The sequence below is a fragment of the Globicephala melas genome, chromosome 9, assembly GCF_963455315.2.
Source record: "Globicephala melas chromosome 9, mGloMel1.2, whole genome shotgun sequence".
Taxonomy (NCBI): domain Eukaryota; kingdom Metazoa; phylum Chordata; class Mammalia; order Artiodactyla; family Delphinidae; genus Globicephala; species Globicephala melas.
The window spans coordinates 6,351,189-6,375,879 of record NC_083322.1 but is presented as its reverse complement, the minus strand read 5'-3'; the positions used below and the strand labels follow the sequence as shown (position 1 = coordinate 6,375,879).

The following is a 24,691-nucleotide window of genomic DNA, read 5'->3' as shown; positions in this document are numbered from 1 at the left end:
GGTGAAGCAGGGAAGGAACGACGGACGCCTGACTTTCAAAGTTTCACCAAAGTGATGGGTGCAAAACAACAACTCAGTGAACAAACGAACAAACCCCAACAAACAAACAAACAACAAAAGACCCAACCTGGAGCTTTTCAAAGAGGCTGGACTGAGCGACTTGTCTACTGAAAAGTGTGAGGAAATGTTAGCTTCACATTGCAAAGGACTAGCTGCCAAAGACCTACTTCCAAAGGATGCTCAGAGTTGCAAGAAGGGTCATCTCATGGAATAACTGTAAAGATTAATGGCTAAACAATTTTTTAAATATTTATTTAGGCTGTGCTGGGTCTCAGTTGCGGCATGCGGGCTTTTTAGCCGCGACATGCGAACTCTTAGTGGCAGCATGCATGCGGGATCTAGTTCCCCAACCAGGGATTGAAGCCAGGCCCCCTGTATTGAGACTGCGGAGTCCTACCCACTGGACAACCAGGGAAATCCCTAATGGCTAAAATTTTAAGTTAAAAAGTTTTAAAGACATTTTACATCAAACAAGACATCAACAGAAGCATTCCACTAAAAGATGCAATTATCAGCAGTGTTACATTACAAAAAGAAGTATATTGCAAGCAAGGGAACCCAAAGAGATGTCTATTTCGAGTTTCCTTCCCTCACATTGCTTTGTCTATGGTTTCAAATGATGGCTCACAATCGTCTCCTTGTGGAACATCTCGTACCATGAGGTAAAGATAGTTGTCAGCTCCTTGGAATTGGACATGGACATACCTCAGGTGTGGACTGTTCTACCCACTCCTTCACCAGTTCAGTCCCACACAGTCACCCCCACTCAGTAGCCACAGTGACCGCTCTTTGATCTGCTTCCTCTCTCAGTGGACAAGCTGACAATAATCCCTTTAAATTCCTCTGACTTTACATTACTATGGTGAACTCGGGAATCGAAACCACCAGGAGTAAAGCGCTGTCACCTTGGTGAAGGCGTGAAGAAGCCATCTGGAACATTCCAGCCCCAAAAGATGCAACAGGGAGGAATCAAGGAACACAGTTGACCAGCAGGGAGGCACAGAGGTGTGGAGCTAGACCAGTGTCCCCACCAACTGAAGCCCCAGTCTGCGTGGAGAAGAGGCAGGGGAGAACTTCTGTGCTCTGCCCGACTTCCTGAGGCACAAAATCACGAGCATAATAAAACTGCTTTTGCCACTGAGTTTTGTGGTTTTTTTGCAGTATGCGGGCCTCTCACTGCTGTGGCCTCTCCCGTTGAGGAGCATAGGCTCCGGACGCGCAGGCTCAGCGGCCATGGCTCATGGGCCCAGCCGCTCCGCGGCATGCAGGATCTTCCCGGACCGAGGCATGAACCCGCGTCCCCTGCATCGGCAGGCGGACTCCCAACCACTGCGCCACCAGGGAAGCCCCATGCCACTGAGTTTTGGAGTGATTTGTTATATAGCAATAGATGATTGGATCACCTGAATAGATTCCTAGAAATGGAATTTCTAGACAATTGGTAGATACATTTGTAATTTTGATAGATATTACTGGATTGTCCACAATAAAAATTTTAACCAAACTAGTTACATCAGCATTTTGTTAATTTCCCCATATCCTTGTTCATGATTTTATCTGCCAATCTGATCATGAAAACTTGTATTCATGTGATTTTTATATGCGTTACTCAACATGAATGTGGTCGAGTTATTTTTCGTATGTTAAAGAACTATGTCTCTTTTATTATCTTCTCATATGTTTGTTACTCATGTTTAAATTCTGTTGTTAATCGTTCTGACATTGATTTGTAGAAGTTCTTTATGTGGCCGAAAATGATCGTTTTACCTCTTCCTCTTGGAGTTTTGAAAATAACCATCCAATTTTGTCCACTGTTTGTTTTCTGTGGCTAGTATTCAGAAGAATGTTCAATAATCCCAGTATAGTAGGCCTCCTTAACTTGTTTCTAACTTTTGTGGCAATACCTCAATTCTTCCAGTTAAATAAGGTGTGGGCTTTGAGGTTGAGATGGAAATTTAAAAAGTAACCAGTTATTAGATGCTGAATTTTACCAAATTACCTTCCAACACTAAGGTGATGACTGGATTATGTTGCTCCATAGCTTTATAATGCATTAAATTATATGAAAATATTTCCTGATGTTGAACCTGCTTTGCATATTTGGGACTAATCTTTCTCATCTAAGTCATTGCTGGCTTCTATTTGATAATAGTTAATTTTTGCATTTCTTCATGAGTGATCTTATGCATTTCTAAAACAAAGAAATTCTTTTCCCGTTGATTGGCCTGGTTCTAGCTGTATCTGGTTTTGGGGTCTCATTTTCCTTCCAAACGTATCAACCATGGTGTTTTTCTCAAATAGATACCTGCACTCCAGAAGAATTCTGGTTCTATCTTTTAAGAAGACAAGATTTTTACCATCACTACCCTTCACCATCACCTCTTCCTTTCTTAGGCAAGCCTGACATTAAACAAAGACTATAGCATAGTGAATGTTATGAAGGAAAATGCCAGGGTGCTACTGGGAATGTATAAAGGATAAACTAAACTAAGGGGAGGGGGGTAGCTGGGAAAGACTTCTGAGAAAAAGTAAAATTGTTTGAGCTGAACTTGAAAAGGGAGTGAGGAAAGGGATTGGAGGTGTTTCCAGGAATACGTAGCAGCATATTCCAAGGCAAGTGACAGCACGGAACTCTCAGGTATTAAGGAAGGCAAGGATGGCTAGAACCTAGAGGCAGGAAGTCAGATTGTGTAGAAATGAGGCTGGAGATTGAAGCAGGCATTTGTCAAGTTTGGATCCTGAATGTTTTCTTGCAAAACAATGGAAACTCACTCTGACATTGACTTGGGGTTGTAGTGCCACGGCCCCGATTGTGAGTTACGTGAAGAATGGATTCGAAATCGAATGGATTCAAATCCAATGGATTTGAAATCCCCTCTGCCATGCCTCAGCTGCAGCCCACCATCCCTGAACTGTCGCTCCTCTCTTCTGAGTAAAGCTCTTTGCTTAGGCCGAGAAAACAGCACACAGGGAGAGACTTAGAAGGATGCCCAAGGGGCTTGAAGTAGTTCAAGTGAAGAGGTAAAGCTTCAGGTCCTCAAACACCAGGTACAGGCTGGAAGGTTCGGTTAGTGTAGCCTATGACCCATTGCTCTCAGATGTGTAGGATATTTTAAAAGAGATGGGCACCTCAGATCTAACATGCTGCCAGGTCCTGGGTTTGAATATTGTTGCAGTTTATCTTATGACAGGGTTTCCGAAAGCAACCTCATCACTCGAGATGAACTGTGCCGAAGCACAGCAGTAGAGGGCTGCCTCTCGCTCAGGCAAAACAGCGCCGTCTGTCCTGCTGTGGTAGCTTTTATTTACGCATTATCTATGTTTACATCTTAAGACTTGTTTTCTTAACATTCCAGAAATGCCAAAGCAGCAACATATGCTTCTATCGCTTATACAAGCAACAGTGGGCTTTCTTGAAGACATGCCGTGCTACGCGTCCTTGAGCTCAGAAGCGGCACAAGGACATCTCCGTGTGTTCCCATCATTCTGATTATACTGAAGCAGCACAAGGACGTTTCCTTGTGTTCTGATTATACTGAGGTCATTTCATGCATCAGTGCCCAAAGTCTCCAGGACTGCCTGCAGTCCTGGCTTCTTCGCCCGCCCTCGGTTTGCCGAGGGGTGCCAGCCCCTTGCCTTGCAGAGGGGCTCTGGCCTATGGGTCACGTCCCCTTTCCATGTCCTCAGTTATTCCACTACAAATATTATCCATTGAAATTGTAGAGATGGCTCTATTTGCTCTAGTTCTAACTTCCTGTCTTCCACATGTCCCCCCAAACCTCTCCGTCATTTTTAGTTACCCATCAGTGACCACCGATGACCAAAAGACATCCTCCGTATACTCAATGGGGTTTTGGAATCTGACCGTTTCAATTCCTGTTTGGCCATTAACCAGCTATGTGTCCTTAGGCAAATCTGACTCTAATTTCCTTCATCTTCAAATGGGAAAAAACTTAAACTACTGATAGGATTGTCAGAATTAAATGGAAAAATATATGTAAAGCAGGTAGCCCCAGCACCTAGCACCGTGGTTTCCAAGCCTTAGCCTGCATCGGAATCGTCTGAAGAACTTGGGAAAACACAGGGCAACATCCCTGGAGTTTCTGAATTAGTAGGATTTGGGTGGAGCCTGAAAAGTGGGAGTTCTAGCAAGTTCCCAGGTGATACTAAAGCTACTAGCCCAAGGACCTCATTTTGAGGACTGCTGCCCTAGGGCATTGTCATCATCTGTATTGTTGAAGTGGGGTTACCATCATGTGCCCTCTACCCAACTATAAACAGAAGTAGGGGGGTTATGTCTGAGGCACCTTAACTTTCTGGCTTTCTCCCTACATAGGACATCTAGGACATTTCCTGATTGCCCAAAGCACTTCTACATTTTCTTTCTTTTAGGTTCATCTCAGATGAGAGGGTCCAATGCTGACTTTTGCACCCCAAACCTTTACGTTTCAGATGTGCTTTGTCTATCCCGCTTATGGTCTCCCATTAGCTGATTTAATCCGAGGGGAAAGACCTACAGAAAATGCCTCAGCCCAGTGGCTCTCGGATTTTACCTTGCATCAGACTCACTTGGAGGGTTTGAAAAAGCGCAGATTGCTGGACTCCCAGAGTTTCTGGTTCAGTAAGTTGGGGAGGGAGCCCAAGACTTTGCATTTCTAACGAGTTTCCAATTCACGCCGCTGCTGCTGCTTCCTGGCCCGCACGTTGAGCAGCTCTGGTCTCGTACACAGTAATTCTGCAAAGTAGCTGCTGGGGGTAGTTTCCGTGACTCTGGGGATCAGAGTCGGGGGCCATGTACATAACCAGTAAGTACTCAGGTGTCTCTGATGTGCCTGTCATGCGCCAGAGGATGATGTAAGGGAAAAAAGAAGAAACCAATGTGGCTTCATCTCTGCAGGCATCCTCGTATATTGATGAGAAGACAAGGACTGATACCTGTGGAAAAGAGGAGCCCAGTGATCTCAAGTTGCTGTGTAGGAGGGCAGAGAGGAGGTTTTCTCTAAAGGATGGGAGGACGGGATACGTGGAGAGACAAACAGACAAGTGGGAGGAAATGGCATGAACGATGGTTTGAAGGTAGAAGTAAGCATTGCATGGGTGGGGAAAAGTGCACAGGTGAACTGCGCTACGTGGTGGCGCGAACTACGCTACCATGTAATTACTTCTGGCTGAACACTGTGTTTCATATCTTCTTCTCATTGAATACTTCACAGCCACACTGGGAAGTAAAGATTATTATCTCCACATCTAAAGAAGTAAAAATAAGATTCAGAAAATTGAATAACTTGAACAACGTTACTTAGAGAATGAGTTTGGGGCCAGAGCGGGGAAGGGAACTTTCAGGACCCCAAGCCTATGGCTGTGTCCTTTATAAGGTAGCAGAATAGAAGGAGATGGGGCTGCGAAGAAAGTTTGAAGCCTGATGTAAATCTGTCGATTCCAGGCCAAGAAGTATGAACTGTGACCTATAGTGGGGGGTCTCTTGAGCAACAGATACATGAGAAAGCTGAGTTGCATAATCTGGATTTGGTACATGGAGATTAAATTAAGGAAGTGAAACTGGGACAAGAGGGAAGTTACCATCTATCTACGTGAACTCCCATTTCCCTCTCCTTCCCTCTTTTTTTCCGTACTCCTCCCAACCCTGTGTTACCCAGTATCAGTCTCTTTCACTTCCTCTCCTTCTTTCTCGCACAATGTCTTTTTTTTTTTTTAACTGAAGTATAGTTGATGTACAATGTTGTCTTAGTTTTCAGGTGTACAGCAAAGTGATTCAGTTATACATACACATATATTCTTTTTCAGATTCTTTTCCATTATAGGTTATTACAAGCTACTGAATATAGTCTCCTGTGCTATACAGTAGGTCCTTGTTGGTTATCTAGTTTATATATAGTCGTGTCTATCTGTTCATTCCAAACTCCCAAGTTATCCCTCCCCGCTTTCCCCTTTGGTAACCATGTTTGTTTTCCATGGCTGTGAGTCTGTATCTGTTTTGTAAATAAGCTTATTTGTATTTTTTTAGATTCTACATATACATAATATCGTATATTTGTCTTTCTCTGTCTTGTTTACCTCACTTAGTATGCTAATCTCTAGGTCCATCATGTTGCTGCAAATGGCATTATTTCATTCTTTATTTTATGGCTACATGGAATTCCATTGTATATAGGTACCACATCTTTTTTATCCATTCATCTGTTGATGGACATTTAGGTTCACAATGTCTTTTTTAACACTCCTGACCGCAGTTCCTTACCCCACTACATCAGGGAGTCTGAAGTACCCAGTATTAGGAGAACACATGTCCCTTCAATCCTGGTTTCCAGTCTTGACAGATTCCAGAACTGATGAGTCTGAGGGTCACAAAGAGTAGAGCAGAGGCAGTAGCTTTTCTGGAAAGGCCATTCTAGACTCTGCCCAGGCTGCTCCTTAGAGAGTGCTGCAACCGAAGTACACACACACACACACCCCCCACATACACACACACAAACACACACACACACCCCACATACACACACACACACACACACACACACACACATACACACCACTACTGTGGCGCTCAGCCCCCAGTCTGTTCCCAGCCTCTTCTGCTCTCAGGTCTTACCCTTTCTAAGGATTAGCACCTCTGTGGAGGAATTTGCTTCAAAGGGTAATTTATTCTGGCCACTGGGCCATGATTTCCTTTTCCTAGAGATGGAGGACATTTCAGGCAGCAGGTAGACTGTTAAGCTAGGGTGGTTAGAGATGGTTGCAAGGCCCCCTTTCCTATAAATGTGACCCGCTGGCAGTGAGACACACACACACAATGACAGGAACTTGAATTCCTACCTGGAGAACTATACTGGGGTTAACAGAGGGGAGTGTATTAACTCCAAAAGCCCTTGTTCTACTGCATTAAGATATATAAGGGCTTTTTTCTAGCCTTTCCCTAAAATCGTCTCCGCCTCTTCCTACTAATACACTAGACCTTCCCTCTCTGAGTGTCACCACAGTACTCATTATACCTGTGAGTGGCTTTAGGACTTTCCCGTCAGCTCGGCGTTGCTGGTTTTCACCGTGAACCCCCTCGGTGTTGGACTTTCCCATTGTCACCTCAGGACTTGTGTCTCCTGTTAATACACAAGCAGAGTGAAAAGAACATGGGTTGAGGTCAGAAGAGGCAGACTGTGGGCATCAGGCTGCCACTGTGGTTTATGGGCAAGACTCATAAGGCCTCTGAGCCTCATTTGTTTATGGTTAAAATTAGGGTTGTGGCCAATGATCTAAGGCCTGTGACATTAGAGCTCCCCAACACTTCTGACCATATCCAGTGAGCCTGACACCCCCGCTCACCCAGGAGCACGGTCCCCAGCTCACAAACCCATCAAAGCTGACTCGATCCTCAGAGAGCCGGTCGGAACGCAGTTGTCACTCTGCAGGGCTGGTTCAGAGACAAGCGATCCCTGAACAGGTGGCCATAGTTTGGTACATGTTCACCGTCAGTTGTCCATGCTAGGAGTTAGTGAAGGAATCTGTCGGCCACGTTTCTGGGTGATATCGTTTACTGGCGCTTTGGGCAGTAACTGTTCCTTTAGTATGTGTTTGTTTTTATTCTTGTCCTTGTTTAACCATTTAAAAATGTTAACAGTCCTTTCCATTTCTCATTCGAGCCTCATGAGATAACACAGTGCAAAAATGGGTAAATGTCACCAGAAGACCAGACAACAGAATCCTTCGTAGCCAGGTGGGGCTATGGGGTGCAATTTTCCCCATTCAGCACCTCACCGCTCACCCTTCAAGCCTGCACATCAAGCTTGACTGGAGGGGGCAATGTCTTCATAAGGTCTCCTGAGGGTCACGTGAGCGAGACGGCTCTCCTATCACTTGGAACAGAGATCCGAACCTGACCTTCTCGTGTGCACTCATTTCTCTCAGGCCCGTTCCTTTCTCCCCCTGACACCCGTGCTCCGTTCCCTACAACCACGTATCTTGTATTAGTAGATATTTCACATGTGCTAAACCAGGGGTTTGTGGAGTCATAATTAATGAAACCCTAAGCAAGGGATTCCTAAGAGTTAAAAATGTAAGCACTGGAGCATATTTGCAGAAGAGTTACTTTTGAGGGTGAAGGGGGCAGATCAAAGAGTTTGGCTCTCAAATCCTGCATATATTGTCTTAATGCTATAGATGACTTACTGCTAGACTGAAATCAGAATTATCAACTATAAAATGAGAAACATATTAGCATTCATTTACATTACTCTCTTACGCAAGACCTAACCTCGTTTTACACATGGTTAAAATCATCAAACTTTACAAGGTCTCCGTTCAACTGTAACCTTCTCTTGCTGATGGTACCCTCTTCCATTTTTGAACACCTTATTTAGATTCTCCTTTTGGTGGAGAAATCCTGAAATATGAGCCCTTTTGTCTGTTTTCTGCTTTACGCATCAACAGCCCGCAAATTTCTTCAGATCCGCCTCCTTGCCAAGTATCTTCTTCTGGAAACTCTTATTCAGTTCCTTCATTATTTTCTGTATAGTTATTTTATACACTTTAAAAGTATTCTTTGCTACACTCCCCTGAATACTCCAAATTGTCAATACCATCCAAGACCTAGTCCCTGAATTGGCCACGTGTTTCTATGTGTTGGCGGCTCAAGTCAAACCGTTGGCAGTATTATTTCCTGTCGGATCTGGACTTCTGAAAATAAAGTCTGGGTTAAAGGGGCTTATTTTTGATGAAAGCTTTTTAGCATCATTGGTTCGTCTTCCGTGTTAGCTCACAGAAAATGTCCAGGTTAATATACAGTGAAAATATCCTATTTTTAACACTCCAGTCTGTTCTTCTAAATTTATTTTTGGAAGAGTTATCATTTAAGAATTTTTAAAATAATTATTCAGCTGGTTTTAGTGCAGGATGCTAGCTTGTCAATATCACTTTGGTTCCTGGCTATAATGTCTTGTTGCAAATATTATTTAGAGTACTCGTTGTTTTCTGGAGAATGAAGGAGAAAATATGTAAAAGAGAAGCCTGGACTAGACATCGACTCCATAACCAACTGTTGACCTTAATACATCATTCGAACCTCAGGTTCCTAATATATATATATATATTTTTGTGGTACGCGGGCCTCTCACTGCTGTGGCCTCTCCCGTTGCGGAGCACAGGCTCCGGACGCGCAGGCTCAGCGGCCATGGCTCACGGGCTCAGCTGCTCCGCGGCATGTGGGATCTTCCCGGACCGGGGCACGAACCCGTGTCCCCTGCATCGGCAGGCGGACTCTCAACCACTGCGCCACCAGGGAAGCCCCAGGTTCCTAATATTTTAACAGAAATTGTAAAATCTAATTGGACCGCATCACAGGGATCTTGGAAGAACGATTAAAACAGTGGAGATAAGAGAATTTTCAAAAATATAAATTGCTTCATGGAGAAGGATAACTAGAAAAGTGGTAAAGATGATGATGGTGACAGTTGATATTGATATAAAACTGTCGATATTCTTTGCCTTCATCACCATCTTCTCCAACATGGTAATCTGGGGATTCCAAAGCCTGGAGAAAGCAATCCAAATTAGAAGAAATTTTTAGGAAATAGATAGAATACTACTGATCATGGAATGGGACGTTGTAGAATGTGTTCCATGGCTTGTGATGAGAACTCCCATACCTTGGCTTGTGACCAGGAACAGCTGTGGGAGAACTCTCTAGAACATCTGGCTTATCTTTTCATCCTCCTTTCTGCACTTCTGTTCCTGATGCCAACACTTCATCTCCCAATCTTTACCCCTGAAAACCCAGAGCTCACAAGCTCTCTTTTGGTGTCCTGGTTCCCAAAGAGAGAGGGCGTGGAAACCATTGTTAGGGCACCTGAGGTAGCCTTTCTAGAACGAGATGGCTCTGGAAGAGAGAGGGAGCCTGGTCTGGAGGTCCTGAGGCTTTGATCAGAGCAACTTGGATGTTGAGGATGGATGTTAATACATTATTCGAACCTCAGTTCAGGAAGTCCTGGGGACCTGGCGCCGTCAGAGGGGAGGAGGCCCGGGGGACTGTGTGGCGGGCAAGGGGTCCTGGTTAGACTGTAAGGTGGGAGGGATGGGGCGTGGGTGCAGTGGGGGCAGCCCAGAGAACAGGATCCACGCTCAAGACCAGCATTTCTCACCTTACAATATTTTGCCCGTGGCTACTCTTTGTGGGCAAGTTTATATCTCATAAGGGACACTGAGGCCATGGTGTCAGCACAAAACAGTCCTCATGAGCAAGGTGCTTCCTGCAGTAGTCAGTGTAAAGTCATGCCTCTGCTCAGAGACAGGACTGGCTCTGTCCATGCCACCCTATCCCTCCCGTTTCCATTTCATCCCATTTTATCGCATTCCTTCATACAGCTCTTCACCAGGCACCTTCTGTGTGTTCAGCTCTGTGCAGTGGTGTTTGTAAGAGAAGACCTCAGTCTAGGGAGGCGGATGAGTCTCACCCACAGGACATAAATACAGGATAAAATAAAGCAGCAATACATGTAAGGACCCAGGATGCATGGAACAGAGCTCAAGGGCTAGGGGAGGAGAACAGCAGGAAGCTGGCCTGTATTACATGGGACGGGCGGGTGAGGTGAAAAGGCAGCTGATAGCTCTTCAGGGAGCAGGGCCCTGCTGGCGGCTCTGAGAATCTCAGACTTGAATCCCCCTTCCCTTCCTTTCTGCACATCACCCTGCCCTGGCCCTGCAGGAGGGGCTGAAGGGAAAGCACCCCAGTTAGAACAGCTGTGAAGTTCAAGTCAGTGTTGTGTGAATAAACCAGGCCCTCCACCCCTTCCCACACTGTGTATATCCTTGAACTACATCTAGGTCTTCTCCTAATTTATAAACTTCTCACTGAAATTTTAAAGGTACATCTGAATTCAAGGAATTCATGTTTTATCAGAAATCAGAGCAGAGTAGTTTGTAATTCCCCTAATGAATGAAACTATTTTGAGAACTGAATAACAATGAAACAATCAAAACTTTTGGACTAAGCTACAGCAGTATTTAGAGGGAAATTCATAATCTTAAATATGTATACTTGAAAATAAAAAGCAAAATAATTAAAAAGGAGAGCAGAGTAAAACCAAAGAACACAGAAGAAAGGAGATAATAAAGAAAGGAACAGAAATTATTGAAATATAAATGAACACAAATGAGCATATCAAAATTTAAAAACTAAAGCTGATTCTTTGAGTGACTAATAAAGTTCTGCTAATATGGATCAAAATCAAAAAAAGAGTGAACACAATAAAAATACTAAGCATTAAAAAAAAGATTGTAACTATATATTCAAAGGAGATTTTAAAAATTTTAAGAGAATTCCATGAATAAATTTATGCCAATAAATTTGAAAATATAGATGAAGGGATAATAAAAAAAGATAGATAAATAAACTATAGAATTTCAGGTAACAAAGAAAATAATGGTGGGCTTCCCTGGTGGTGCAGTGGTTGAGAATCTGCCTGCCAATGCAGGGGACACGGGTTCGAGCCCTGGTCTGGGAAGATCCCACATGCCACGGAGCAACTGGGCCCGTGAGCCACAATTACTGAGCCTTCGAGTCTGGAGCCTGTGCTCCACAGAGAACAAGAGAGGCAGCGATAGTGAGAGGCCTGTGCACGGCGATGAAGAGTGGACCCTGCTTGCCACAACTAGAGAAAGCATTGCACAGAAACGAAGACCCAACACAGCCATAAATAAATTAATTAATTAAATTAAAAAAAAGAAAGAAAATAATGACATTATTAATCCCATGGGAAGAAATACTTTCTTGCTATTTCCCAAACTGTATCCTTTAAATATTTGATTCCTTTAAAATGTTTTAGGAATATAGGCCACTGTAAACAAGACCAATGTGTTAGGAAACATACCAGAGACTATGCATCCATATTCAACAATTACTTTATTTTAACAAGGTTTTGTGTTGTTTTGTCAGATTATTACCAACACTCAAATCTGCCCCCTTTGAGCTAAGGCACGCGATCTAACCCTCTTTCCCCTTCTCACAATACATCTGGAACTCTTCTGGTAGCACGCACCTTAGAGTGAGGGGGGCCAAAAGAGAATTAGTCTGTTTATTTTATGGCTACCTCTTACAGATTTACCATTGACCCTAATCACCAGACTGGGGCATTTTTGAAACCTAAAATTCATTCCCAGGTCAAGCTGTGACCCCAGAGAACAGTCAAAAGTTTTACTGCAGATACACCACAGGCTTGGCGTGACAACACTCCTACACGGGTATATTTTACTGGTCAGATCTGAGAGCCCCTGATGCCTGTGGCTGGACCTTGGGTTGGAGGTGGCATCTGCTCAGATCGGACCAGCTAGAGAGGGATCCAGGAGACAAATTCCCGCATCTAGTTCTCTAGCTCCCACAGATCCTCTGCTGGCCGCCCCACTGGTGGGGCCTGAGAGACAGACAGAGAACAATGGAGCCCAGTGAGGTGGTCCCCGGCCAAAGAAGGACCGAAAAGGGAAGAGAGTGGATCTGCAGGGGGAACTGGAACATTTCTGACACAGAGCTGTTTGAATTTATAGGCAGGAGAATTTTAAGTTGGCACCTAGAAAAGGAAAGCGGAGAAAAATAGGAGACTCGGGCAATTGTTTTTTGAAATGGGCCTTTGGAATTATTGTTTATTGGAGGATATTACAAATGTTATTATTTGTCTCTTTGTTCGTTTGTTGAATGAACAATATACTGAAATAGATCAAAGGATCTATAGTAAAAAGTAAGTCTCCTCCCACCCTGATCCCCAGAATCTGAAATTCTTTCCCCAGCGGCAAGTGCAGTGGCCAGTATGTAAAGACATATTTTCTATATATGCATAAACAAACATACATCTTGTACTAGTTATCCACTGCCATGTAACCAATTACCCCAAGTTTCAAGTGTTGTTTCAAGTGTTGGCTTGAAACAACGAACACTTATCAACTCATCTCTCGGAAACCAGAGAACAATGCCGCTGGGGTAACTGGATAATTTACTGACAGTTACGAAATGCTCACAAGGGGCCCGTGTAATGTGCTTCACAGGTAGTGTCAACACTCAGTACAGGATGCCTTTCGGCCTTCAAATTCCTTCCATTTGAGTCTTAAAACCATGCCCAGTGAACAAGGGCTCAAACTTAGCAATTTTGTAATTTCTTGAATTTCTTGGTGTTTGTGGGGAGGGGCAGGCATGGAGAGCGCTTGGGAGTGAGCTGGAGAGATGCTCCACTAACCATAGTAAATTGCGAAAAAATAGTTACTTCCTGAACAAATGAAATACTTTTAAAAGCAAATTCATATCTCCATCATGTTTATGGCTAAAAGTATTGTTTTGGGCCTCCTCCCTAACATTTCTTAGTTTTTCTTCGTATTCCATCTTTAGTAATTTAATTTTTCTCTCTTTTTCCTGCATGCCTGAGCACACTCCTCTTCCACTTTTGGATTTCTATTTCTGATCAGTGTAGATTTTCTTCAAGACTTCCTCCCACTTTCTCAGCTTTTCCTCTGTGTCCTTGTATATGGCGTCGGAAAAGTAAGCCCCCTGGTTGTTCTGCACCATCTTCTCTATCAGCTCCACCAGCTCCCGCACCTGAGCTTCCTTCTCAGCCCGGTCTGTACTCCTGTTACTGAAGGTACAGCAGCGGTCTCCACACTCCTAAATGATGCTTCGTAACTTTACGTCCGCACCCCGCACAAAGTCGCTTAGGCCGCGGTCCTCCAGTTCCTCTTTGCGAGTGAACAAGATGATCATGTGCTTCATGGCTGGTTCCCCAAACACAGCCTTGATCAACGCCACGGTTTTCTGCTCTTCCTCCGTGAAGCGGCCCAGTTGCACGACCAAGACGCTGGCGTGAGGCCCGGGGCGGGAGGCGAGGACACAGCGGCTGATTTCCATGCAGGTGGTGCTCAGGTTCTCCTTGGTGTCGAAGAGCCCTGGGGTGTCAACACCGAGAAGGTCTCTCCCTTTCCATTTCCCGGATGCTTCCTGACAAGTTTTGCTAACAGCTTTGGCAGAAATCCTAGAGTCGAACACTTTTTCCCCCGAAGATGGTGTTTGCCGTCACACTTCTCCCACTTCCCGTCTTCCCGACAAGCAGGATCCTCAGAGCATTGTCCTGGGCATCAGCCATGTCCACATCAGAGGCTGTGTCCACATCAGAGGCTGTGTCCGCATCAGAGGCTGTGGATTGCAGGCAACTCAGCTACGGATCACAAAGGAACGAAAAAATGTATTTAGATAAAGCTGAAACAATTCCCAGCCCTTCCTTATTTCTTACTCTCCTGTATATATACATCATTCCAACTTTTCCAAGTCAGGTGAAGTTGTATTTTACGTAGGCTACTCTCCCTGATATCTTCTACTTACTATTCTAATTCCCATCGCATTTCCCTCTTGTGTTGCTGTGCTGAAAGCAGCATTTGCCATGTTAAAATCTGGGTTGTTTTTAAACTGTTTTTTTCCATTTAACAAAATAATATACATTTTGTTGTAGAACAGGTCCAAGTTTGTTTAAGATACCGAATCTGAGGAATCCCAGTGGAAGCAGTTAGCATCCTATCCTATGCAAGAATGCTCATTAAAAAGCACTAACAGGGACTTCCCTGGTTGTCCAGTTGTTAAGAATCCGCCTTCCAATGCAGGGGACACAGGCTCGATCCCCGTCTGGGAACTAAGATCCCACATGCCGAGAGGCAACTAAGCCTGCGTGCCACAACTACTGATCCCATGTGCTCTCCACAACTAGAGAGAAGTCCGCATGCCGCAGCAAAGATCCCTTGTGCCACAATGAAGGCCCGATGCAGCCAAAAATAAAACAAACAAATAAATAAATATTTTTTTTAAAAAAAGCACTAACAATCTGGACACCAACAGAAAGAAAGTGTGGATGGAGGACACAGCAAAACAGTCCCACTGCAGGGACTCTCGGCACGGAAGGAAAACAACACTTTGGTGAGACATGTGAAAACTGTCCTGAAATTTGTGTATGCCACACAGAGCTAAATTAATCTGATTTTCTTACACTGCACAGAGAATGGAAGATAAATTTGATGTTCTTCTTCTAAAAATACTCTACTATTTAGAAACAATAACGGGTCCCTTATGGCCTATAGTAACATAAAGTGTTTCAAGTGGGTTGATGGTTATCTGGCTTGATATTTTAGACGACAGTCCTGCATCGGCTGAGAAAATAGATTGGCTAATGTCTTAAATTTTAAATTACGTACATCTATTGTAGGTAAATAGAGCTTATAAATATTGACTCCGTTAGAGACATAAAGTTGAAGTAGACCAGTGATCATGGAAGAATGGACAGAGAAAGCAGTCGAGGTGCTCCCCGCAAAACATTATCAAGTCCCAGGTGGCTTCACAGCAGAATTCTATTAAGCCTGCAGCGATCAGAGAATCCCAATTTTACTTAAATTATCCCAGAATATAGGGAAATAAGGTAAACCTTCAAATTCTTTCTAAGTGAATGTAACTTTGAGCTGCAAATCTCACAAAGATTCTACCAGAAACTACAGATGAATCACATTTATGAATATCAATACAAAATCCTAAAAAAAATTAGCAAAAGCAGAATCTGAAACATTCTTAAAAGGGTTACAGTATAACCAAGTGGGATTTACTCTAGAAAACTAGAGAGCGGGGGGATGTTCATTAAGAGGAAAATTATTAACATAACTCACCAATAGCCATTCTCAGTAAAAACATTCTGTAAAATATGAATTGACACATACTTTCTTATCTATTTCTCTACTCATCCTGAAAGCCAGCAACTTACAGTGGGGAAATACTTTCTCACTAAAACTAAAACCATCTTCAACTCACTTTCTCATGGTATTTGAGAAATCAGTCCATGCAAAGAGAAGAAGTAATTATAGGAATGAGAATTAGAAAAAGAACAACAGGGAAGGCCAGATAGTACACAATATTGTAAAGCCCCTTAGAGTATTGGTGCATGAATAGAAAGACCAGTGGGAAAATCAGAAAATCTAGAGAAACACTCATTGGCATAGGGAAATTTAGTGTATAACAAAGGCAACATCCCATATCAGGGGAGAGCAGATGGACTTTATAATGAGAAGTATTGAAATAACTGAATAATCTTTTGAAAAAGTGTTAAAATTGGATTCATTCCTCATACCAACCCAAGAAGTATTCCAAATGCATCAGATAGTTGTTAAAATAGTAAACTATGAACTATTAGAAGAAAACAGAAAAATTCTTTCAAAACCCGAGAGTGAGGAAAACTTTTCTAAATTGAACTCAAAGTACAGATGCGTATCTGCTCTGTAAACACGTTCATAGCAATCAGGTTTTTCAATGATCATATTTATCAGCTAGAAATAGTTAACTAAGGCAAATTAAATCATTATCAAAAATGATAAGAGTTGTACCTACGTATCCAATATATTGAGTGCAACTTAGAATTATTTTTAACGTATTGCATTAGAAGGGAGTAATAAGGCCTTAGGACTCCAAGTACAGGTTAATTTGTAACCATTTTCTCTTTTCACTTCAAGCTTTGTCACTGGACTTATATATTTGGTTCCTTATTATGTTTTCATTACTCAGCGATTTCACAATTACCAGGAAAATAAGTTAATTCTTTGTAGGTTTTTTTTTTTTAATTTATTTTATTTTGTTTATTTACTTTTGGTTGCGTTGGGTCTTCGTTGCTGCGTGTGGGCTCTCTCTAGTTGCGGCGAGCGGGGGCTACTCTTCGCTGTGGTGCGCAGGCCTCTCATCGTGGCGGCCTCTCCTGTTGTGGAGCACGGGCTCTAGGGTGGACGGGCTTCAGTAATTGTGGCTCATGGGCTTAGCTGCTCCACGGCATGTGGGATCTTCCCAGACCAGGGCTCGAAACTGTGTCTCCTGCATTGGCAGGCGGATTCTTAACCACTGCGCCACCAGGGAAGCCCCAATTCTTTGTAGTTTTAGACAACAACAAAATACAGATGCAATATGGAATCCAATTGATAAATTTGACTTCCAGATTCCAGTTACATGTCAGGAGCTTGGAAGTCACTACTCCATCCTAAGAATAAGTGAAAAGTTGAACAGACTGAAAAAGCAACTCTTCTTAAATCCTTAAGAGATCCTTTGAGGACACAGGGCAAACTGCTGCCCCCAAGTCTGGAGAACAGACAGGCAAATGCAGGGAGTCCTGGCTTTGCAGAGCCCAGACTCACCATGGGCAGCAGTGCTGGGCAGGAAGCCCCGAACTGTGATTGACGAATTACTCGATGGTCAGCCTGGAGTTAAAACTCCAGGGGGACCCAGTCATGGGGGGCGTCACCACACTTCTGTGAGTTTCACTTCTAAGCGCTCCACCAGGTTCTCACAGTAAATATCGGGGGGAAAAATCCCCTGTGGCTTCCTGCAGGGGGAGGGGCAAAGGAACCATTTTGAAATAGAGCAGAGCATCTTGTTCTTCTCAAGAAGGCCTGCCCTCAGGGGAAACCAGTTAACCAGAGCCTAACCTGCAGGGGTTTTATCAGAGCCTCACTAACCTGGAGGAAGAAAACTCTACAACTACAGTCAGCGCTAAGCCTTTCATGTCAGAAAAGGGAAATACCCACCTCCAGACCACTGGAACCCTACTGTCCCACCTAAGTCGGGAGAAAAAAACTGAAAAACACTTGTGAGGTCCACAGTCCAGAGGCAAAGTCTCACTAGAACTGAGATATAATCATAGGACTATAGAATACTTCTCCTCCCCCACCCCGTCACCCCATTACTAAAGGCTTCTTTACAGCAGTTCTTTTTCATGTCCAGCTAACAAGAAAAGTTACAAGGTGTACTAAAGAGCAAAAAACATAATTTGAAGAGACAGAGCAAGCATCAGAACCAGACATGGTAGGTGTCGACTGAACAAAGGTGCACAGCCTAAAAGTTGAGAATTCTGTTTCGTTTGAGGAATTACTGAGGACTATAGCCGGGGAGACAGCCTCTCAGATAGTTCTGAGGGACTGTTCCAAAGAGGTAGTGGAGGAGCCTGGAGATATAGGAGTTTTTGTTGAAAACAAAACAAAACAAATATGTAGTCAAACGTCAAAAGGTTATTGCTAGTCACACAAAAACCAGACATCTCAAGTTAGTGATGTAGCTATTCTATGTCCGGGAAGATGCAAGAGTCTGGGCTCACTGAAACCATTCCTTTGATATTCATCTTAGCTATCCAAGGGCAAGTAACCTGCTTTCCTCTGTTCTGAATTCCCCTCAGGGCCCACTGTCCAGGGGCTGCAATGCTGATGGCTTGATGGGCAACATTCATGTTTATAGAAATGGCAGGCAAGATTGTTTTGTCCACGCAGAAATCTTGGTATTATTAAACCAGGAATTTAAAACAACTAAGATGAATATGCACGGACTATAATGTAAGAACAGATGAGCCATGTAAGCAGAGACATGGAAATCCTAAGAAAGAACCAAAAGTAAATGCTTGAGATCAAAAGCGATGTAACAGGGCTTCCCTGGTGGCGCAGTGGTTGAGGGTCTACCTGCCGATGCAGGGGACACGGGTTTGTGCCCTGGTCCGGGAAGATCCCACATGCTGCGGAGCGGCTGGGCCCGTGAGCAAAACAAAACAAAACAAAACAAAACAAACAAAAAGCGATGTAACAGAAATGAAGAATGTCTGTAATGGGCTAATTAGACCAACCAGATTATAGTCTTCAGGACCAGTTTCTACTCAAAGAAACCAGGGATTCTTGGAGAAATGACTGATTCAAAGTCTGAGGCAGGAAAGGCATGAAATGACCTGGGATCATCTTATAGGACCTTTTTTTTTCTTTTTCCATCCTGATTCAAGCAAACTAAACTGTAAATAAATTATGAGATAATCCTTGAAATCTAAACTCTAATGAGAGGATATTTGATAAAATTCAAGATTTATAGTACCTTTGATACTGTGGTTATGTTTTTTTGTTTTTTTTTTGTTTTTGTTTTTTTTTTGTGGTACGTGGGCCTCTCACTGCTGTGGCCTCTCCCGTTGCGGAGCACAGGCTCCGGACGCGCCGGCTCAGCGGTCATGGCTCACGGGCCCAGCCGCTCCGCGGCATGTGGGATCTTCCCGGACCGGGGTGTGAACCCATGTCCCCTGCATCGGCAGGCAGACTCTCAACCACTGCGCCACCAGGGAAGCCCTGTGGTTATATTTTTAAAAAATCATCTTTCTGTTTTAGATATGCATACTAAAATATTTACAGGTAAAATGATACAATGTCTAGTATTTGCTTCAAAATAATCCAGGGTTGGGATGGGAAGTAGGTTGGGATATACGGGAAACATGAATGGTCAGGAGTTGATATTTGTCAAAACTTGGTGATAGATATATGGGTGTTTATTATACTATTCTTCTGTAAATGTCTGAAATGTTCTATAGCAAAAGGTTTAAGATGTATGTATGCCTTTGCAACCACTACTGAGTATATACTATATTCCAGACACTCTGATATGCATGTTTCATAGGAATATTTACTACTTATAAATATTCTAGGGTGAAGGTAGTATTATTTTTCTAATGTTGTAGGTAAGGAAACTGTGGTTCAAAAGTACTGAGAAACTTGCCCAAGGTCATGGTGCTAAAAAGTACTGGGCTGAACAGGAATTTGAGTCAAAGGCTGTCTGACTACCATGCTCACTCTTAACCGCTGCACACTACGGCCTCTTCTTGTTCCTTCTCGGACCCATCATTCTACACTTTACATCAGGTCAGAGGCAGATCAGGGGAAAATAGTCCACACTCTTTCCCAAATGGTAAACTGTTAGCAAGCCTGTCATTAGGGAAGGCAAGGAGGAGGGTTCACATTTCACAGATCGTTTTTCTCTCTCTTCCACCTTGGGAAGCCAAAGGTGGGAGTCATAGTCAGGGGAAAAAAAAAACATTTAAAAATGTTTCTCCAGTGGTTCTTGGAAGATCTAGAGGACCTCCAGGTGAAAGAAAGGCTGCAAAGTGAAAAAGGCATGTGCTTCAGAAAAGAACCAACTTACACTGTGAGTCCAGATCCACCACTTCTAGAAAATTCCTTCAGCTCCCTGAGGTTCAGTTCTTTCTGCTATGAAAAGGGACAATAAAGCCAATCTTGCAGGGTTGCCATGAGGCTTTCGTAGGATAGAAATCTCTATAAAGATCTCTTACGTTGCCTAGAGCATGGCAGCCACTCAATAAAAAGGTAGTGCTACAAAGTGCATTGAAATATAGGAAAACTCGGGAAAGAAACTTAACTGAGTGACTGAGAGACACGTTGCAACTTAGAGATTCAGCTGGATTTACAGGTTATATTCTTTCTTCAGAGTAGCTAATCGTCTCCCTATAGCACCCCTCCTGCACCCCACACCTTGCACCTGGAGGGACACAGCCTCCTTCTTGTGAAGTGTTGGATGAATCCAGATGAGAGTTCAGTGGGCAAGGTTCTAATCTTTCCTTGTCCACCTCCACGAGCCTTGGAGAGCCACCAGTTCTCTGGAATTTGAATCTTTTGGAGAGTCACCAGTACTCCGGAATTTGATTCTTTTTCAGTGAGTAAAGGGAGTTAGAGTAGATTTAATGGAATGCTCTCTAAATTGCCTTCCAGGTCTGAAGGTCTGCCTTGGGAACACTAACTACCTAGTAAAGGAAAATGACAGGTTTCCAGGTAAAACTATCACAACAGCCACCGACTAAAAAGTGCACTATTTTTTTTAACTTTTTATTTTATATTGGAGTATAGCCGATTAACAGTGTTGTGATAGTTTCAGGTGCACAGTAAAGGACTCAGCCATACATATACACGTATCCACTCTCCTCCAAACTTCCCTCCCATCCAGGCTGCCACAGAACATTGACCAGAGTTCCCTGTGGTATACGGTAGGTCCTTGTCGGTTATCCATTTTAAATATAGCAGTGTGGACATGTTGATCCCCAACTCCCTGAATATCCCTTTCCCCCACCCTTCCCCGCAGTAACCATAAGTTTGTTCTCAAAGTCTGCGAGCCTGAAAAAGTGCACTATTAAGACAAGGTCAGCCCCTCCTAACAAAATTGTAAGTGTACAATACATTACGCATCCCCCAGCCTCTGGCAACCACCATTCCACTCACTGAGTCTATGACTTTGACTATTTTGCATATACACGGAATTATACAGTATTTGTCTTTCTGTGACTGGCTCACTCCACTTAGCATAATGTCCTCACATTTCATCCATATTGTCTCATATGGCATATGACTTTCCTCTTTTCTAAGGCTGAATAATATTCCACTGTATATAGATACCACAATTTTTTAGGCACTCATCTGTTGATGGACATTCAGGTTGTTTCCACATCTTGGCTATTGGGAAGAGTGCTGCAATAAACATGCAAGTGCTAATATTGCTTCAAGATCCTGATTTCAACTTTTTGGATCAATGCCCAGAAGTAGAATTGCTGGATCATATAGTATGTTTATGTTTAACATTTTGAGACACCTCTAGACCTTTTTATGGTTAGATTTCACCTTAAATGTTCTTATCATAAAAAAATAAAATTAAAAAAATCTAAAACCATGATGTAGTAGTTATAGCAATGGCTATAGAACCATAGGACCAAGAGGCCAACAGATCACGATACTATATAATAGAAAAGAGAAAGTTATCAAGATGAAAAAAAAACCCCAAAAAACCCAATGCATCAACTGGGCAAATGCCACTGCAAAAATGAAAAAGGAAGAAGTTAGTCAAAATGTGTGTGTGCATCTATACACACGTACACATGCACACATGTATATGACACATAAAATGGAATCCAATCACAGTAGAATGTAACCCAAAGTAGAGAACATTCCCACAAGTGCTTTACACTATGAAACACTATCATAAGAACACAAACTCAAAAACGAAAACAAACTACCAAGAGGAGATGGTAGAACAAAGATTCCTATACGCTAACAATGAAAGAACAGAAAGAGAAATCAAGGAAATAATCCCATTGACCATTGCAACAAAAAGAATAAAATACCTAAGAGAATAAACCTACCTAAGGAGGCAAAAGACACATGTGCAGAAAACTATAAGACACTGATGAAAGAAATCAAAGATGACACAAACAGATGGAGAGATATCCCATGTTCTTGGATTGGAAGAATCAACATTCTGAAAACAACTATACTACGCAACACAATCTACAGATTCAATGAAGTCCCTATCAAACTACCAATGGCATTTTTCACAGAACTAGAATGAAAAATTTCATAATTTGTATGGAAACACAAAAGACCCCGAATAGCCAAAGCAATCTTGAGAAAGAAAAACGGAGCTGGAGGAATCAGGCTCCCTGACTTCAGACAATACTACAAAGCTACAGTAATCAAGACAGTATGGTACTGGCACAGAAACAGAAATATAGGTCAATGAAACAGGATAGAAAGCCCAGAGATATACCCATGCACCTATGGTCACCTTATCTTTGACAAAGGAGGCAAGAATATATGCTGGAGAAAAGACACCCTCTTCAATAAGTGGTGCTGGGAAAACTGGACAGCTACATGTAAAAAAAATGAAATTAGAACACTTCTTAACACCATACACAAAAATCAACTCAAAATGGATTAAAGACCTAAATGTAAGGCCAGACACTATAAAACTCTTAGAAGAAAATGTATGCAGAGCACTCTTTGACATAAGTCGCAGTAAGATCCTTTTTGACCCAGCTCCTAGAGTAAAGAAAATAAAAACAAAAATAAATAAATGGGCCCTAATTAAAAGCTTTTGCCCAGCAAAGTAAACCATAAATAAGATGAAAAGACAACCCTCAGAATGGGAGAAAATATTTGCAAACAAAGAAACTGACAAAGGATTAATCTCCAAAATATACAAGCAGCTCATGCACCTCAATATACATATATATATTACCATGTGAAGTGGGAATATGTAAACATTTTTACCAGCAGTAAATATTTTAGACTTTGCAGTCACAATCACTCAGCTCTCGTGTTGGAACACAAAAGCAGCCCCAGATCATAGTAAACTAGTAGATGGGTGAGGTAGCAATGTTACACTGAATCTTTATTTACAAACAGGCAGCAGGCTCTATATAGCCCTTGGAGGGTAGTTTGGGCACCTTTGCTTCAGAGTCAGAATTTTCCATATATCATGCCAGAAAAAAACTTTTAAGTGTTAAATTTTATAAAAACACTAACCTTTTGTCTACATTTTGCAATAAATGTTTGTCATTAAAATCGGGGCACATTGTTGAAAACTCAGTAAAATAGAGAGCAGTTTGAGAAGAGAATAAAAATTATATATAGTTCTACTCCCAAATTAGAGGCTCTTTAATATGAACATCTTTCCTTTTTTCGTGTGCCTTGTTTTTTCAACGGTAATATATTAATGATTTTATATCCTGATTTTTATACCTAACATTATATCATAAAAAATTCTTATAACAACTAAAACTTTTGTAAGCATAGAAAAAAAAAGGTCTGTCCTATTAAATATGATATGTATGGACATCACACAAATAAATCTCTGAGCTTCTCCTCCTACAACCCTTCCACTCTCACTCAGGCCCCCTATCTATTGCTCTTTCCTCTCGCCCCTCTCTCTCCCCAGCCCACTCACAAGCTCCATTGGCCCTCTTCTTGGCCAGTCACATTCTCTTGCAAAATTGATGAGATCTCAAGTTCTCTCCAAGAAAACTATCTGAACTGGTATTTGCTTTCAGTTAAAGAAAAGTGTGTTTGCTCCTTCTGAAATCTCTGACCACAGAAGCTTGGATCGGGTGCAGCCGATGAAGACATTTTGTATTGAAACAGAAAAAGAAAGTATTGCCTGGTAATTTGATTGGTGCTTCAGGGTTGCCTAGCTGAAACCTTTACCTCCATGCACCTGCTGTACTACTGAGATTCCCAAAATCTTAGTCATTGCTTTGGATTTTAGTGTTGGCTCCAGAAAACCCTGTGAAATGGCCCCAATTTTTAAAAACACAACTACAGCTGATTTACAATGTTGTGTTAGTTTCAGGTGTATACCAAATTGATGTATATATCAGATTTTCAGATTCTCTTCCATTATAGGTTGTTATAAGATACTGAATAGAGTTCCCTGTGCTATACAGTAGGTCCTTGTTGTTTATATATTTTTTATGTAGTAGTTGGCACCTGCTAATCCCAAACTCCTAATTTATGCCTCCCCTCATCCCCTCTGGTAACCCTGTTTTCTTTGCCTGTGAGTCTATATCCATTTTGTAAATAAGTTCAATTGTATTTTAGATTCCACATGTAATTGGTATCACATAATATTCATCTTTCTGTGACTTACTTCACTTAATATGATAATCTCTAGGTCCATCCACGCTGCTGCAAATGGCATTATTTCATTCTTTTTTATGGTTGAGTAATATTCCACTGTGTATATCTGTCTATCTATCTATCTATCTATCTATCTATCTATCTATACACCACATCGTCTTCATCATTCATCTGTTGGTGAACATTTAGGTTGCTTCCATGTCTTGGTTATTGTAAATCGTGCTGTTATAAACATTGGGGTGCATGAATCTTTTCAAATTAGAGTTTTCGTCTTTTCCAGATATATGCCCAGGAGTGGGATTGCAGAATCATATGGTAACCCCATTTTTAGTTTTTTATGGAAACTCCATATTGTTTTCCATAG

At 42.3% G+C, this 24,691-nt stretch overlaps 1 pseudogene; it reads right to left on the bottom strand.

The window, feature by feature from the left end:
• Nucleotides 1-13,312: 13,312 nt before the first annotated feature.
• On the bottom strand, nt 13,313-14,186 carry LOC115851611 (GTPase IMAP family member 7-like; annotated as a pseudogene).
• Nucleotides 14,187-24,691: the final 10,505 nt, after the last annotated feature.